The 19747-nt window shown below is 37.8% G+C and overlaps 1 protein-coding gene across 2 annotated transcripts in view; it reads right to left on the bottom strand.

The window, feature by feature from the left end:
• The window catches only part of tcf4 (transcription factor 4), a 264598-nt gene that overhangs the window by 230009 nt on the left and 14842 nt on the right, over positions 1–19747 (bottom strand). Inside the window, exon 2 of one of the 2 annotated variants that reach the window (XM_089123905.1) lies at positions 9166–9237. The gene's annotated coding sequence lies outside the window, so the exon portion shown is untranslated. Of the gene's footprint in view, positions 1–2465; positions 2543–9165; positions 9238–19747 lie in introns of those variants that run through there. The other variant, XM_089123906.1, reaches the window with a different exon arrangement.

Here is a 19747-nt window from a genome sequence, read left to right as displayed (position 1 = left end):
CTAATAATCCAAAAGGTTAATTGAAAGCATCATGTGCATGTTTCAATTCTCTGGTGTTAAAATACAGACAAAGAAATGGGATTCCTGGACATGTGCTTGGACAGATCGAGCAAGACAGACTTAACGAACGAGTGCGAACGATCTGGTGTGTATAAATAGAGGTTTGGATCTGCTGGTTTCTCCACAAGCGACGGCTTTTGCAACAGGCTGCCAGAGATTCAGGAGTGTGTTTGATTTGGACCAGAACACAGCTGACAGAAAACACTATTCCTATTCAGACTACTGTAAATAAATTAAATAAAATTAAATTAAATAATAAAAATAAAACATATAACGACATTTTTTTACTGGAAATATATAAAGGTTTAAATACATAAAAGTATAAAATACAAAAGAAATGCAAAACAAAATTTAAAAAAATAATAAATACTTTTAAATGAAATAAAAAAAAAACAAAGCAAATGGAAATAAACTAAAATATGAAAATAACTTAATTAACTGGAAATATGAAAAAAAAACATGTTTAAAATAATAAAAAATAAAATAAATGAAACGTAAATTGGACAAATACATAAATTAAAATGCATTAAAATAAAATAAAATTAAACTGAAATAAATTGACTGGAAATAAAATATTTCAAATAATAAAAAAATATAAAATTGAGGAAAATATATCAAAATAAAATATCTTAAATATTAAATTTCAAAAATATATTTCTTCAAATTTCTTTACAGCGCATTCTTTTTAGGGGTAAAACATAATTCAAACATTCAAAAGTGAAATAATATTTAACAATTGTTAAAAAGTTTTTTTTTTTAAAAGGTAAAAAATAATAATTGTCTGTCATGTTTTCAGTCTTTTTCATGATGGTATTCTTTAAATCAACTTATAAATACCAAGGTAATCATTCAGTACAATGGGTATCATGGCATTAGCATCTATATAAGGCCACTGTTTACATTTTTAAGGGGTCAAAAAAAGTTTTCAAAAAGTGAAATTTATAATATTGGATTAAATATATATATATATTTTTTTTTTTTTGAGAGTGTTAAATATCCCAGAAGAGCTTCAGTTTTATAAACCCATGCGCACTATGATCATAATAGACAAACCCGTTATGGTCTAAATGAAGGTCTCTCTCTCTCTCTCTCTCGTTGGAAACACAGTAAAGCAGGCCAAAGTTCAATAGGGTTGCTAAGCAACAGGCTTGTCAGTGCCTGGAGCTGATTGTCATGGCCTGCAGTGATGCCAGGCTGCCTCTCTGTGCCAACCAATGCCAACCGAGCCGCCATCTTTAACCACGTCACAGGGACGTCCTGATGGCTTTACTGGAAGTTACTGGAGACTGAGAGAGAGAGAGAAAGAGAGAGAGACGGCTACAGGGGCCCGGAAGGGACATGCGTTCGGTTCCTCTGCTCCACCGCAGCATTGGGACTCAGGGAACGACAGGAGGAGGAAGAGGAGGAAGAGGAGGAGAGGAAACACTCATGACAAACGATGATGAGGTGACAGACTCCCGCACACATCCGTCACATGTGTCAACATACGCATCTGTCCCGTTTCAAACATGAAGGACGAGAGACTGAATCACACAATTAGTTTCAATCTAAAAATCTATTCTATAAGAAAGTAAAATCTATCTATAAAAAAGTTTTTAATTTGGCTAATTCAAAATAAATCAGTTTAGTTGGGTCAACACTATTTAGCTGGTTTAGGTCCACTTGGTTTGCTCAGTTATGTTTAACTTTATTAGGTCCAACTAATATACTGAGGTTTAATACATCCATAATTAATAAGAAAACAAAAAAAGTGTGTTTACTTAAAATAACTGAAGAAGCTGGCTTCAAGATACTTCTTCTAACTCAAGAAGAAGCATGATGCATTTTAATATCCATAATGCACATTTTAATGCATTACATATTTTTATAAATAACTGTAACCTGCATTAAATTGCATTATAAATGGATTATAATTTGCAGATTCTAAAATTGGTTGTTTATCATGGGTTTTAATGTATTATACTATATAAAAGTGTGTTCATTGATTAGATAATGTATTATAACTGCAGTTACAGTTATTCTTGAGACTATACAATGCATTAAGAGGCATAATGAATGCATTATAAATACTTTTATAATGGCTTTAACATAAATACATAAAGGCTTTAAGTAAAATGTTACCAAAGTTTTAATTTAGCTAATTCAAAATAAATCAGTTTAGTTGGGTCAACACAATTATGTTTAACTTTATTACACTTTTAACTTTATTGTATTCGCCAAACTAAATTTCCTCATGTTGGTCCAACTAATTTGCTGAAGTTTAATTAATTTTCCTATATGTTTAAACATGCAGTTTAGTTCATAATTATATGCAAATAAGAATTATATACTGACATCAGCATGAAGGGGAAGTGATGTAATCCAGATTGGATTATTAAGAAAAACGGAGTCAAATGATATCTCACATCACAGACACAGCTTGAAAACCAGTCAAGAAGTTGTTGAATCCAACTGAACCAATCATCTCCCGATTACATCATCGGTTCTAATGGCGACTGTGATGTAGCCAGCGATCCTCGAACCTCCACACACACGGTTCCTTCACAAGAGTCTTCAAGCTCCTGGAATATACTGTGGGAAATCAAAGAGGATCATCTGATTTTTGGCAGTGTGAAAGGTCACTGCAAATGACCATAGAAGCCTGTCTAAATCCAGACATAAACACACACAAACATTAATCACACACACAAATTCACACACTCAACCCAAAGCTTTTTTGTTTACATTCCAGCATTCGTATGCCGTGCTGCGTGTGTGTTTCATGCAGGTGGATGTCTGAACTTGCAAGAGCATTTATTTTAGAGTGTGTCAGGTCGACCGCCCTCCTTAACACACACACACACAGCCCCCAAATTAAAATTAACACTCACCAAGCACCAAACGTGAGAAAAAAATAGATCTGGCAAGTAAATAATAGTTGTAAAATATGAAGTTAATTGCTATAGCTGTCTGGCTACGTAATACATGGAATATAATACATAGTTTAAATGGTGGAGTTGCTCTGAGTAGTTGTCATGGTCTTCCGGATGGTTACTAGGGTGTTGCTATTAAGTTGCTAAAATGTTTGTGGTTTCAATGGCATTACAAGTGTCTTCTGGCTGTAAGGCATTACTAGGGTGTTCGGAGTGTTTTCCATGCACTTACTAGACAGTTGACAAGGTGTTCTGGCTAATAACTGGGTGTTGCTATGAGGTCGCTAAAGTGTTTTGAGTGGTTGCTACAGCATTGCAAGTGCCTTCGGGCAGGATAGTCTGGGTAAGGCATTGCTAGGGTGTTCTAAATGGTTGCTAGGCACTAACTAATTTGTCAGGGTGTGTTAGGTAGTTACTGGGATGTTGTTAGGCAGTTGCTAACGTGTTTTAAATTGTTTCTACAACATTACAAATGTCTACTGGATGTTTTTTTTTTTTCCCAAGTAAGATATAACAAGCGTGATCTGAGTGCTGCTAGGTACTTACTAGACAGTAGCCAGGTGTTACTGTGTAGTTACTAGGGTGTTGCAAAAGTGTTTTGAATGGTTGCTAAGTTTATAGCTGTTGCATTTTCTGGGTAAGGTGTTCTGAGTGGTTGCTCAGGGTTGTCAGGGTGTTACTAGGGTGTTGCTAAAATGATTTGAGTGGTTTTTTTTAGGGAAAGGTGTTAATAGGATGTTCTGAGTGGTTGCTCAGGGTATTACTGGGGTGTTGCTAAGAAGTTGCTAAAGTGTTTTGAGTGGTTGCTACAGTATTCTCGCATTTTTCAGGGTAAGATATTAGCAGGGTGTTTTGAGTGGTTGCTCAGGGTGTTACTAGGGTGTTGCTAGGAAGTTGCTAAAATGTTTTGAGTGGTTGCTACAGCATTCTGGCTTTTTTCAGGGTAAGGTTATAGCAGGGTGTTCTGAGTGGTTGCTCAGGGTGTTACTAGGGTGTTGCTAAGAAGTTGCTAAAGTGTTTTGAGTGGTTGCTACATCATTCTCACATTTTTCAGGGTAAGGTGTTAGCAGGGTATTCTGAGTGGTTGCTCAGGGTGTTACTAGGGTGTTGCTAGGAAGTTGCTAAAGTGTGTTGAGTGGTTGCTAGCTTTTTTCAGGGTAAGGTGTTAGTAGGGTGTTGTGAGTGGTTGCTCAGGGTGTTACTAGGGTGTTGCTAAAGTGTTTTGAGTGGTTGCTACCGCATTCTGGCCTTTTCAGGGTAAGGTGTTAGGGTGTTCTGAGTCGTTGCTCAGGGTTGTCATGGTGTTACTAGGGTGTTGCTAAAGGGTTTTGAGTGGTTGCTACCAAATTCTGGCCTTTTCAGGGTAAGGTGTTAGTAGGGTGTTCTGAGTGGTTGCTCAGGGTGTTAGTAGGGTGTTGCTAAAATGTTTTGAGTGGTTGCTACAGAATTCTGGCTTTTTTCAGGGTAAGGTGTTAGTAGGGTGGTCTGAGTGGTTGCTCAGGGTGTTAGTAGGGTGTTGCTAAAATGTTTTAAGTGGTTGCTACAGAATTCTGGCTTTTTTCAGGGTAAGGTGTTAGTAGGGTGGTCTGAGTGGTTGCTAGGGTGTTTCTAGGGTGTTGCTAGGGTGTTCTGAGTGATTGCCAGGCACTAGACAGAAGGCAGGGTGTTCTGGTTAGTTACTAGGGTGTTGCTAGGCAGTTGTTTTGAGCAGTCGCTATATCACTGCAAGTGTCTTCTGAATGTTTTGTTTTGAGTAAGGCGTTACTATGGTGTTTTGAGTGGCTGGATGTTACTAGGCAGTTGTCAAAATATTCTGAGTGGTTATTATGCAGGTGTTTTGCGTGGTTGCCAGGTAGCTGCTAGACAGACACACACATAGACAGAAAGATCTCTTTTGGACTCACTTTGTTACACACACACAGAGAGAGAGAGAGAGAGAGAGAGCTTGGTAACACCTGTGGCCACCATCAGAACTGACCCCAGCTGACCTCTCGGGCCCCGGTGGGGTCATGGAGGCCTCAGGGTTGTGTTTGTGTCCACCTCACCACACATGATCAGAGGGCACGCTCGCACGCAACCTGGTGCCCAGATGGGTACTGTACGCCACCCCAAAACGCAGCGCTCACATATTTCCTGGAACATGCACACACACACACAGGGACATCAAAACACACAAGTCTCCCACATTCCCTGGCTTTCAAGTCCACCGGCAGCAACTCAGATGAGCTTTGGTAGCAGGAGGTGGAGGATTGTGGGATTCTGCCGTGTGTGTGTGTGCCCTGTTCAATCTCTGTGCATTAGTTATGTTTAGTAGCGGTAACCTTCCTCTAACATTCCCACAAGTCACTCATTACAAATGACCTAAATTAGTCAAGTTCACATCTGATGTTTTGGTAATAAAAATACTAACACTACCACTCAAAAGTTTTGGATCAGTCATATTTCGGTCAAGTCTATTCTTCTCTCCAAGGCTGCATTTAATTGAATAAAAATAAATAAATAACAGTAATTGTGAAGCACCAAACCATCTTTTCTGAAGGATCATGTGACACTGAAGACTGGAGTAATGATGCTGAAAATTCAGCTTTGATCACAGGAATGAATTACACTTTACTATATATTCACATAGAAAACATAATTTAATAATTAACAATATTACTGTTTTTTTTTTTTTTTTTTTTTATCAAATAAATGCAGCCTTGGTGAGCAGAAGAGACTTCTTTTAAAAACATTAAAAATCTTACCGATCCAAAACTTTTGACTGGTATAGTGTAAATACGTACATTACAAAGCACATAGTATAAGGTGTCATATAGAAGGCAGGTTTGATGTCAAGTTTAGATTATCACTGTAACTTTTCCACTCATAAGTGCTACTTGCACGCATGATGTGTCTGCAGGAACGGACACCTGTGCTGGGGATCTGCAGATGAGCGGGAGGCGTGTGGACTCTTGATGGAAGAAGTCTTTTGTGTCATGATATGAAGCACCAAATGAATGTCTGTCACCACCACCTTCTGCAGCTGGAGTGTGTGTGTGGGGGGGGGGGGGGGGGCACATGGTGCAGGTTGTTCATGTTGAAGTGGAGGGCTAACAGTGCCCCCTGGGGATGAATAACACACTCTCTCCCTCTCTCTCCCCAGTCACACACCTGCACCGAGGGGGAGATCCATGAATGTCTCATGCTTCATGTCAGTGGACTTCTGAAATGAGAAGAACTGCTTCATAATTAGCCTGTCAGTTTCCACCAGTTTTGACCCATTCGTTCATCTTTTGGCATGTTGGAATTATCGCGACTCGTGAGATTTGATCACACACGATTGATTGAGAGACGCAAACCCACCAAACATGATCTCGTCCTTCACTTTGCTTACCCTCATACTCCTCTCTATAATATAAAGGTAAAAATGTGCTGAAGTGTGTGCTGTTGATTTCCATCCAAAATGGCATCGCTTCCTGTGGATGATGTCATGAAGGGATTTCACAAAAGGAGGGAAAAGTTAGATTGATCAAACATACATTAATGAGAAAACATTCACTAGATTTTAGGGTTATTTTAGTGTCATTGAGATACTATTATACAGCAGTTTTTAATATTTTGAATTCGTTTTAATGAAAAAATGTGAGTAATTTTATTGCACACATTTTTTTTTAAAATAGGTCTATATAGTTTTAGGGCTGTTGAATCGATTAATCGCATCTAACATAAAATGTTGTAAAAATATAATACACAGTATTCTTACAAACATTCATGCTGGATGCGATTAATCGTTGACCGCTAATTTTTATTTAATTTTAGTACAACTAGCCGAAATAAGCCTTTGTATTTCAGTTAAAGTTCATTTTATTTCAAGTAACACAGGTTTGTATTATTGTTTTGGGTTTAGTCCACTATGACAACTCAACGCATTAAATCGTGACATAAACCCAAAGCAAGCGACTACAGGTCTATCGTCTCAGTGGATTTCAATCGACACAGTGTGGATCCAGACCGACAGCTATTAAAACACGACGCGACAAAGTCAAACGCAACGAGAGAACGTGCGAACACGGGAAAGACGGAAACGAAAAGCAAACAGAGAAAGAAAAGGCCGTCTTCTCTTAAACAAATTCCACTGGCATCTTGTAGGTTTTTATTGTGCGCGTTTGGCCCCGGGCCGCATCTGCGGGCCAGCTGTTAGCGGGAGAGACGGGCGAGAGACTCCACAACACAACAGCCAGCAGTAATTGCTAGTGCAGGATATTAAATGTAGTCGATGAAAATGTTTACTGGCGATGAATATGCATAACGATGAGAAGAAAATGGCAGCGGCAGATTAAAAAGAGAGGCAGCTTGTTTACAGGGGAGACGAAAGAGAAAATAGGCGAGAGTGTGTGTGTGTGTGTGTGTGTGTGTGGAATGTTGCTTGGCCCGTTGCCTGAAATAGGAGAGAGGAACCTTTGGGCAAGGCATTAGGGAGTAAAACAGATGGTTTGTGAACCTTTTATTAGGCAGAAAAAAAAGCATTAATCAAAGCGAGGCAGAAAATGGCAGCAGCTCTTTGTTGCAGCACTATTTTTTTGCTGGATTTGTTGTTTTTTTTTTTGTTTTTAAAGGTGTTTCTGCGGCGTGTTTTTCTGTCGTAGTTGTTGCGCCGACATGCAAACATTAATGATGGACTGTTCGCGTGACATGCGCGAGTCACTGCGGATGAAATATCGCGTTAACGTCCACAATATACAGTACGAGTCTTTAATGTTGAGCAGTTATTAAAGATGGAAATCATATCGGCTTGGAATATTGGAATATGAAAATGTTCACATCTACATCCAACGGGTTTCATAATTTAACAAGGTTCCATTTCTAAACATTAGTTAACATGAAGTACCAATATAAATAATTGAAATTGTATTATGTAACGGAGCTGAGATTACATGAACAGTTGCATTTTTATTAACAAACATTAACAGATGAATAAATACTATAACAACTGCATTGCATTAACACATCTCTAATCAATATTTCAAATTATAGTTTTCCTTGTGTCCTAAATGTCACTTTCCATGCCATAAAATATTTCGCTAGCCTCATAGCATAATTGTCTAAGTCATTTTGTGTTTTTTCTAGTTTTCCAAAGACACTGAAATATGACTTTTATGCTACGAGGCTAACGATTTGTTAAATCTCTCGAACTAACAAGCCAGTTCCTTAATGACATCATCATCCGGGACGTCAACTGATCAACTTCAGGTTGACGTCCTCATGTAACCCGTCTAGCTTTAGCTCTTTATGTCATTGTGTATATAATCAAAACCCTTTCAGAGAATGACGTTCTTAAACTACGACACATGGATTAATTCGCATATTAAAAGACTTTCTGCAGAAGCGAAATGACCCACATTCACTTAGTAAATATTTGATGGCAAGTAAAGCTGCTACAGATGAACAACGGTAATAATAGAGTGACCATCAGCTGACGACAGGCAGGTGTGTGTGTGTGTGTGTGTGTGCACAGCTGCTTCAGAATCTCTTTGTCAGGTGTGTGTTGTTTCTGGTTTTAGCAACACAGAAGGCAGTGCAGTATTATTTTTGTACCAGCCTGGCAGAGAAAGTGTGTGTGTGTGTAACAGAGATGACCTACTTTAAGAAAACACCAGAGTCCGGTTTTAGTCTCTAGGTTTGACACAGGAGAAAAAAAACAAACATCTCAAATCAACACAATTGATAGTTTCACATCAACGGCGATGTGATGAAATGCGCGATCCTGAAGTGTGCAATCAAAAGTCACATATTTCATACATATTTTACATATATTGGGTTTGCTGTATGTTTATCTAACATATTTATACATTGTAAAAGTGTTTTGATCTGTAAAAGAGCAATTCAGGAATCCAGGTATGATATATTATGCCTAAAATATGCATTAGGTAACAGTGCTACTAGTCACACTGGTGTACATTATTTGCATTAATTAACAAATAGCAATATTGTTACAGTATTCAATAATATTTGCTAACGTTGGTTAATAAAGATACAAGTACAGATATTAACTTAGATGAATAAATGCTTGTTAATGTAGAAACTTCTTTGTTACCATTTACTTTTATGTTATAAATGCAGCTAGTTTATGTTTTGTAAGGGCAGCTTTTAGTTTTGCACATTACAAAGCTGATAATACAGGAGCGTATGACAGGACGTTTGTGTGTGTGTGTACCTGTGGAGTTTCACACGCGTCGACGCGTCTTTCCTCAGAGTTCGGATCCAAACGGGGCGAGTGAGGGGGAATCTGTTTGGATAAACATAAGAAACAATTATTCATAATTAAACATCACAAAAGCACACTGGCATATTCCTATTAGCAAAGCAATTTAAGCCATCATCTCGAACCTTGGCATTGCTTTAAAGTCTATTAGAAATTACAAGCTCAAATTGAATTTGGCTGGAGTTTGAACAGACCAACCTGCCAGCTATAAACTCAGCTTTTCCCATTTAAAGGGATACACGTGTGTGTGTGTGTGTGTGTGTCACAGGATACACGCCTCTCTCTCGTCCTTCTTTCTTTGATGTCTTTCCCAAAATTCATTTTCCTCCATTAGATAAATCATTAAACGTCTCATTTACGCCTCCTGATTTCACGATGCATTTGCCGAGATCTTTATGCACACTCAGATGTAGAATGAAATATAGAAATCTCATTCATTTACACGGATTTCACGTGTATTTTAGACTTCATAAGGCCTCGTTCTCGACCGTCCCTATATGTGACAGCTTGTTTAGCACTCCACCCGTCACAGCTGCAGTTTCTGCTTTTATCTAAACGGACTTGCTCCGCATTTACCGTCGTCATTTTTATCAGTTATAGCATTTCTGAAGGCCCTTTCACACTGATTCCCAAATTCACGTCCGAAATTTTCACACGTTAAAAAATACACTGTTTAAAATAAACCGTAATTTTACGGTAAAAAAACGGCAGCTGTGGTTGCCAGAACTTTACCGTCAAAAATACGGTAGCAACTAGGGGTGGGCGTATCGATAAATAGATTTGGTTGTTCCAAACTCATTAAAATTACTAAGATCATGTGTGTGTGTGTTAGTAAGTGTGCCATGATGCTAAATATCAAGCATGTTTTTTAAGAATTTTGAGAGTAGTCTAAGGCTACGTTCACACTGCAGGCTGAAACGACCTAATTTTCAAGACAGTCTGAACGACACAGATCCGATCTTTTCAAATGCGACCCAGGCCACTTGGGTATGTGGTCCAAATCCGATATGTATCCGATCTTTTCAAATGCGACTTCAATCTGAACGGCCAGGTCACATTTATCCGACCCGCACGTCATTGCACGGCACGCACCTGTAGCTAGCCAATACACACTAACTCCAACGCATTTCTTCACTGTTATGGGCCGCTGCAGACGTGTCTCTTCCCCAGTGTTGTGCCTGAACGCGTTCATATACTGTATTACTGCCTGATGAACATTACTGTGAACACGTTCATTCTGGTGTCTGTGAACGTGCGCTCTCTGTCAGTTTAACTTCGTACAGTAGGGTGCCAGATTTCTATAGAGCCTTCCAGGCGAAAACCTGGCTAAAACACATGTAAACATGCTTTAAAATGTAGCAAAGAAACACCCAATCTGGCAACATCAGCCACCAGTGTCGCACCGCGGCCGCCGGTGACAAAGCAAGGAGCGCCGAGGACGCGCACTATCAATTAAACGGGTTTTATGACGAGGTCAGTGAGGATCGGAAAAATCTTACATTTATGTGCAAACTTTGCCCGTCGATAAAATAATTGTTGTCTGTGTTTGTTATGGACTGTGGCAATAATAATAATAAAACAAAAGCTCGCAACATATGAAAAAAGAGAACTATTCCGCAAACAACAAGTGACGTCGTTGACCGTTGATTACTCTTCTGCGCATGCGGGTCACTTCTGGGTCATTTCACGTTCACACAGGAGATCACAAAAGGTCGCATTTAATTGGAAATGTGAACGACCTTGCAAAAAAATCAAATTTTTGCAAAAAATCGGAATTGAGCATTAAGCCCTGCAGTGTGAACGTAGCGTTAAATTCTATTGAAGTTCTGAGCCTGTTGATCGCCAACTAGTATGAAAATCATCACAGATCCATTGATTTTGTTTGGATTTTTTTTTTTTTTCTGTGGAATGAGTATAGTGTTTGGTGAAAAGAATGGCATATTGCCTGATGTCATAACTTAAGGGAATAGTTGATTGCCAATGAAGTAAAGATGAAAATAGTGTAAAAAAAGTGAAAAAAACGCCTTTTTGAATTAAATTGATGCAAAATCATGTAGAAATGTGTTTTAAGAATAATTTTTTCAGTGGATGTTGTCCGCACATGTGTTCTGTGTATCTGGAATGCATTTATTGAGAACCTACCCAACCCAACCACTACGGATTTGATGAAAAAAATAAATTTTCACATTTTTCTGATAAAAAAATAAAGGGTGCATACACTAAAATGGCCACATTTTTTTTTCGCGATATTTCCGGCAGAGCACACCCTTCCAATTATTTGTTCTTAGGGTCAAATTTAACAGATTAACAAATGTTAACAAATGCTGCAAGTCAGAAGCAATTGAACACAGAGAGCGTTCACACACTGCCGACAAAGCATTCAAACAGGGCTGCATTTCCCAAAAGTATCACAAGGAACCATTGATGCTTTAGGGATACGCAGCCCAGAACAATTTTTGCTAACCTTTTCAGCCTTTGCTAGCGCTGTGATCTATGGTTTCAAATGTTAAAACAAGGAATACATTAATAAAGTATAGGACATTTGTCATAATCACAGATTCATCCTCACTTTTCTTTCTTTAGTATATTTCATATGCATTTACATTTAGTCATTTAGCAGACGCTTTTATCCAAAGCGACTTACATCTGAGAATGTAAGTCAAATGTGTGCAACTTTACTATGATTTATACGTTGTTGATTGAGTTTCTCTTCAGTGTTGTTGTGTTAACACTCTTGTTGTAACTGGTGTGTGTGTGTGTGTGTGTGTGTGTTATTGTTCTTGACGTAGTGAGTGTGGGATTAGTGGAGAAGCGGGAGATGTTTCTTTCTGATCTGGTCTTCTCCAGTTTAATCTAGTTAGGGAGTTGGTGAATTTGTATTGTTCTTTCATAGCATTAGTTAGTTTCTACTCGGAACATTTGAGTGTGTGTGTGTGTGTGTGTTGTTTTGGCCTTGATCTTGAAGCCTTTGAATCACATTTGTAAAATAAAAAAATAATTGTTTTGATTTGATTTTGGTCTTTGTAAAAACACTGGGGCAGAATTGAATCCTGCTGCCTCCAGTTTGTATTCTGTTACATGTTCCTCTCTCTCACACACACACACACACACACACACACACACACACACACACACACACACACACACACACTCTCTCTCACACACTCACAAACAAATACATATTAACACACACGCACACACACACTCACTCTCTTTCTCTCACAAAGACAAACAAACTCTCTCTTTCTCTCACACTCTCAAATACACACAAATACACATTAACACACACACACACACACACACACAACCGATAGTTTCACTATCATTATCATTAAATATTGTACAACAAAATTTTCATTATGGCACTACTGTACATGTACAGTGAATACATCTCTGTAAAAGTACTGCGGTAGTGAAGAGAATGGAGAGAATTGAACAAAGTGTGTGATATATTGATGCAAAACACTACAATAAAATCACAACATAGGTTTATTGGAATCAAAGCAAAAATATAAAATATTACAGTAGGCTACTTCCATGGATATTGTAGTCTAATTAGTTCATGCTCCACACTAATTGAAAACAATGAATCTCGTTATCTTGAAACTTTCATGATTTACTTTAAACATTGAAGATTGTGTGTCTGTATCCATACAACTCTTAAGAGTACTGCAACATTTACTGATCATTTGTATCAATTGATAGTAGTATTTTGATGTTAAGTTGTGTCATATTGCACAGGTGATTTTTTGTTGAGTGAACAGATCATCTAAGTTTTATGTGTATTGTATCCAAGCAATTGAGAAAACGGTTAGAGTTTTGAAAAATGAGCATTTTGATCATTGGTTGTGAGTTTTGTGTCTAGAGTTGTGAAAAATGACATCAAGGTTCTGAAAATAGTAACAAAGTGATTGTAAAAAACTGTGCTTTTGTCATTTTATTAGTTTTAAATGTTTAATTCAAATATTTATCTATTTAGGTTCAATTGATTTGTATTTCAGTGTCAGTTATTTTCATTTCTAGCTAATAATTTATTTCCAACATTTCAAATTTTGGTTTAGTTTTAGTTTTTCAAAAAAAATGATTTGATTTGGTTTCAGTTTAGTTTTCATAGTTATAGTCATTATAGTTTTTTTTTTAATATATATTGCTATTTAGGATTAATTTATTTTTATTTCAGTTTTAGTTTTTATGTATTTCCAGTTGAGGCAAAGTTTTTCATTAACTAATCCTTATATTTTATTTTATTTCAGTTTAGTTTGCGTTGTTCATTTTAGTTTAATCATTTCATCGTTGTTTTGTAATTTATTAGTTTCTTTAAATATATCTATTTAGGTTTAATTAACTTTTATATTAAACTTTTATGTATTTTAAGTTAATCATTTTTTTGTGCTTCAACTTAAATTTCAATGAACAGAAATTTTGAATAGTAATAGTTAATGATAATAACCCTGATGTGATGTCACCGATGATGTCAGAACCAGTTAGCTTTGGATCTCCACAATGCTGTAGTTTATCAGGTGTACATCCACATTTATTCTCTGCGAGTCTCTGTTGATGGCTGTCAGAGTGTGTGATCGATGATCGGATGGCACATGTTTGACAATGAGAGAGAGAGAGACACTCTTTGCCTGTCTGTCTCTCGGTCTCTCTCTTATTCCGCTGTAATTATGATCCTCCATCTCGTGTTTTATGAGTTTAACAGCAGGTCGAGGATCATAAAGCCCCAATAAAGCTAACCTGAGCACCACACCGGATACATGCTGGGAGAAACGTGCAGTAACTGGAGAGTGTGTGTGTGTGTGTGTGTGTGTGTGTGTGTGAGAGAGAGAGAGAGAGAGAGAGAGAGTGTGTGTGTGTGTGTGTGTGAGAGAGAGAAAGAGTGTGTGTATGTGTGAGAATGTGTGTGTGTGTGTGATCTATAGTTGTTTCAAAGGTATTTCACAGTAAATTTGTTTTTTGAACCAATTATTGTGTAAGTGCAAGATTTCTTTAAAGATGTGAACGCACAAATGCAATGTTTTGAGTATTAGACAGCCAAGTGATAACCGCTTTGAGTCTAAATTACATCAAGGTTCTGAAAATAGTAGCAAAGTGATTGTAATTTTTTTTTATAAAAATTAAACTAAAATTGACATGAAAACTAAAAGTGTAAAAGCTCATTCATAATATCGCATATTTATTGTCTTTATTGACTTTAACATGATGCAGCACCTCGACCAATGCAGGACGCGTCTTTAAGCACTCGTTCACAACGTCTGACAAACACAGATGTTCGTAATGACACATCTGCACATGAAGCTGAAGTGCATCTTTACCTCCACAAACACGCATTACTGATGAGCCTTTGCTCCGAGCCAGTGCGATACACTCCCGGACAAACACACGCTGACTCATGACACTCATACACACACTCACTCACTCTCCCATGACACACACACACACGACACACTTACTCATGACAGGCACAAACACACTCTCACACACAGGCGAACACACATTAACACACACTCACTCAGGACACACTATCAGACACACACACACACACAAACACTCATGACACTCTCAGACACGCACGCGCACACACACATATACAGACACACACGCACTCACTCACGACACACTCAGACACACGCGCACACTCACAAACAATATAACGCTGTAAGTCAGTATGAGTTTCCTCTTTTCTGTCAGTTTGTGTGTGTGTGCAACGATTAATCGCATCCATAATAAAAGTTTGTGTTTACATTACATATATGTGTGTATACTGTGTATAATTATTTTGTATATATAAATACACACATATGCATGTATATATTTAAGAAAAATGTGTTAATTATACACTGTGTATATATATATGAGACAACAATTATACAGAGTACACACAAATGTCATGTGTAAACAAACTTTTATTTAGGATGAGATTAATAAAAAACTATATAATGTTACATTCGTAGATATTCTGTGGGCGTTTGTGTTTGTTTTCCTGCTTGCGCTCTCTCTCTCTCTCTTTCCCTCTCTCTATCAATCTCTTAGGTCGTCCTTCCTTGTTTGCTGATTGGCTAAGGAGACTGTCCTGAGTATCCACTGTCCGTGACATTCTCGCTGCCAGTTAAAATGCCGCAGGAAAAGAGTGGAAAGGAGTCCCATTTTGGTTTCCGGTTTTGCTGTCATTGTGATTTGTTTTCGTTTGGGACTCGTTTGATTTGTGATTTGCTTATGCTAGTTTGTGTTTGTTAAGTTTTGTTATGTTACTTTGTTCGATTACTTTTACTCGATTACAACATGAAGTAAAAGTTTGTGGAATATATTTGTGTGTAAAGCTTATTTCACAACATGATCACAATAGATTATGATTCCTTATTTGAGGTTCATATGTTGAACATTGATTTCATGCAAATCATAAATCGACTATAATATTTATTACATGTGGATAAAATAACTTTGATGAATTATTTCACATTAAAATGCCTTTATTTTCCGCTCTGAACTTGTTATCCTTCAATGACAATTAAACTGTGCAAATGACTTCAAATTCAATCAGTTTGGATTTCATTAATACATAAATTTGTCAGTAAAACCGTCATTAAACGGGTACATAAAAATCTCACAAATTTTCTTCATCACTTAAAGATAAATAAGAAATTCCAGCTAACCTTTGATCAAAGCCAACCACATTTTGTAATATATACAAGTAAAAATTTGATTTTTAAGTTATGCACAAGGTATATATTTTAGCTTATTCATTTATAAAATACATAAATATTGAATTTTACATAAAGTGGAGAGTATTCAGTTTCCCAAATGTCAGTCACTGCAGTTTTGTTGACGTAAAAGGGACGTTTTTTTAAGCATATTTTATAAATTACTGTAAATACATTGTAAAGCACGGTGTAAAAAAATGTAAATGAGAAACTCAAGATTGGAGAAGACGTTCAGATACCTCACAGTAATTTCTGTTAATAATCTGGTCTTAATGATCTGATAAACCCTATTTAAAGGAGTAGTTCACTTCTAAAAAAAAAAAAAAACTTTTGCTGATAATTTACTCACCCCCATGTCATCCAAGATGCCCATGTCTGTCTTTCTTCAGTCGAAAAGAAATGGCTTTATGGCTTCAGACCAAAAGACAGTTTCAGTGTAAACTGCAAACTGTTCAAAGGGCTTTAAACGATTCCAGATGATGAATAAGGGTCTTATCAAGCGAAACTCGTTTATCAAAATGAACTAATCTTTTTCCGGGTCAATTCGTTCATTTCGTTCGTTGAATGAACCAAATGACTCGAAAAAAGATTCGTTCATTTTGATAAAGGAGTTCGAACAGGAGAGTCACGAATGCGCATCACAGAACAGAGTAAAGCGACCATTTGAGCTTATAACACTTAAACTTTGTTATTTATTTATTAAATGAGCGATCGTTTTACTTGATAAGACCCTTATTCATCGTCTGGAATCGTTTAAGGCCCTTTGAACAGTTTGCTGTCTTTTGGATCTTGAACCATTTGGTTCCCATAATTGCGTTGTATGAAGAAAATCCTGGAATGTTTTCATCAAAAACTTTCATTTCTTTTCGACTGAAGAAAGAAAGACGTGGACATCTTGGATAACATGGGGGTGAGTAAATGATCAGCAAAAGTTTTTTGAAAAGTGCAGATGAAAATGTTCCCTTCGACTTGTCAGGATGGCGAGTCGCTCTAGTCCCTCAAAAAGTCTGGTGGTCCATGATGAGTCATGTTAATACTAACAGTAACCCTAACCTACACAGCATGAAAGAGGGACATATAACTATAAAAACTAAAGATAATTTGGAATATTAAAAAATCTCACTTATGATTTGTTTCTTTCCAGTGGGGCAACAGAGTTTTTCTGGCAACAAAATTCACAGACTCTAGAACTTCATACATATGAAAAAGAGATATGAGGTGTGTGTGTGTGTAGGCGGCTGGTGAAATGAGGTGTCACTGAGCACTTGCATCCCTCCATGGTGCCATGAGCTCCTCCATAGGGCACACCTGCACACACACACACACACACACACACATGTAATGACCCGTGTGTGACTCTCCTCCCAGCTGGTGCTCCCTAAATAGGCTTCTCCTACAAAACCAGTGACCCCAGCACCTCCTCCCTTCCCCTTTTGAACACAACACACACTCATGATACACTCCCGGACAAACACTCATGACACTCATACACAGACTCACTCATGACACACTCTCAGACAAACACACACACTTATGACACTCATATATACACTATCAGACGGGCACACACAAACACTACACATGACACACACAAACACACTCACTCACGACACACTCTCAGACACGCGCACACACTCACAAACAATATAAGTAAAGATACTGTTAGTTAATGCACTGACTGATATTAATAAATGTGTGTGTGTGTGTGTGTCTACAGGTGTTCCTTATTCACTTCCTGTGTTTTTTCTTTGATCCAAACGTGAGTTTGAGAATGTCAAATCCTCCACAAGCGCACTGGACACATGACCACTTTACTTACAACTGGAACACGTGTGCTTGCATAACAGCGAGGAATTTGACGCTCACACACAAACACACACACACACACAAAAGTGCCATTTTATTGCAATTACAGCGTCATTTTCTATCTAACCACACTCTGGATCTCAGAGACGTGTGTGTGTGTGTGTGTGTGTGTGTGTGTGTTAATGGACTGGATGTTTCGTGACCTCGCTGCAGGTGCATGAACAGCTCTGACGCTGCTAAGGTCAGTTAACGCCTTCCACAAAAAACAGATAAAACACAAATAAACTAAACAAATAAACCGAGCCCGATTCCGACAGCTGCCAATACATCACTTAGCGTTCAGCGCTTTGACTTTTAGGTGAACAATCCGACGCTGCCAAATGCGTAATTAGGACGTATGCGCAGGAACGGATGGAACGGGCCGGTTAAACACACGCAGCGGGTGAAGGGTTAATTACAGCTGAAGCGCGAGACGCTTAGACGAAATCAATGTCTATTACAACGCAGAGCCCATGGACTCTGATTAACTGAGGCCCGCTGAAACATGATTCGGCTTGTCGGCACATCATTTTGCTCCAACTATGCACCAACTTTATGGCTCAAAATGTAACTTTTCTCAGTCAGTTTGTTTCAAACGCACAATTTAATTAAACTTAAACACCCCAAACTACTCACCAAACATGTTCTTGCTATTCAAATTCACAGGTAATGCGTTACATTATGGTTAAACTTCTCGACTTCACATTAGGCCAAAAAAGCTCACCGGATTTTATTGTCCAGAGGCCACAACAATGTGTGCAAAGCGTTTTGGGGTTTTACAGAGGGATTGTACACACTGTTGCCAAATATTTTCTAAGGAAAGTAGCTAAGGCCTTCCCTAAAAGTCGCTAGATGACGTCATACGCTAATTAGCATATTAATGACGTCATCACGTCGTACTTGCGTTCTGTCAGCCTAGTGCGTTTTCTCTCTAAATGAATGCTCTTTTAATATGATATAGAAAAGTGTTTTCATTTCTTTTTTTCTTTTTTTTTTTGTCAGACAATATCGAGTAACTAATGATTATTATTTTTTTTTTTTATAGGCCTATGTGGAACATTATCTGAATTGAGAGAGTTAGGGAACCGGATGAACTTAGCTCTGTGAAAGTGAGTGTTACGGTTACAAGTAATAACAAGCACAAGAAAATAAATAAAATAAAAATGGTCGAACTAAATTCTTTAAATATCAAACAAAAGAAAAGAAAAGAAAATCACTGCTTATTCGCCTCTGTCAGCGGTCATACACTCCTCTCAGCCAATCACTGAACAGGGGAGACGCAGCTTGAGAGAGTGACGACAAAGGAAGCAAGACCTTGCGCTCGCAGGACAGTACTGCCAACATTATTTTGGAGGTTATTGAGGATTGTCCATAGACTGTAAAAAATATGGACAAAGCGTCTGTGACGTCACCCATAGACTCTCTGAAGAACGGGTTTGAGGCTGTTTATGGGGGGTATGGGCGGCGCCATACTGGAAAATCTTGGAAAATACAAAATACAAAAGTACAGAGGTGGTATGATGTGTTGTGTCAGATCATGGCCGAGACGTCAAATTCACTCGGCGCAGCCCAATATCAGCTGTCAATCAAAGTTAACCGCCCTTATTTGTCATACGTTTTATATCTAAATATGATCTAAACTAACGAGTTAGAAAAAAATTCACCCCCCTCACAGTTGTCAGGCACGCGCAACATATTGAAGATTACAATAAAAGTCCATGGGACCAAACTGTAAACATATGAATTTATGCTGTGAAAACGGACATTAAAACATGACGTCTATAGATATTTGCTCCCTTTTGGGACCGGCCTCTAGTGGATTTGAGATGTATTGCAGTTTATCGCACTTCCAGGTAGGCTTCCTCTTTCATATTAGAATGTTGCCGCTTGGGTTTGTCCAAAACGTCGCTAAAACTGTCGCTAGTCGCTTTTTTGAAAACATGTAGCTAAAAATAAGAGGCGGTAAGTTGGCAACACTGATTGTA

This window comes from Pimephales promelas, chromosome 19 (genome assembly GCF_988280905.1).
Source record: "Pimephales promelas chromosome 19, fPimPro1.hap1.1, whole genome shotgun sequence".
Taxonomy (NCBI): Eukaryota; Metazoa; Chordata; class Actinopteri; order Cypriniformes; family Leuciscidae; genus Pimephales; species Pimephales promelas.
The sequence above is the reverse complement of the archived record's forward strand: the minus strand, read 5'-3'. Positions and strand labels throughout refer to the sequence as shown.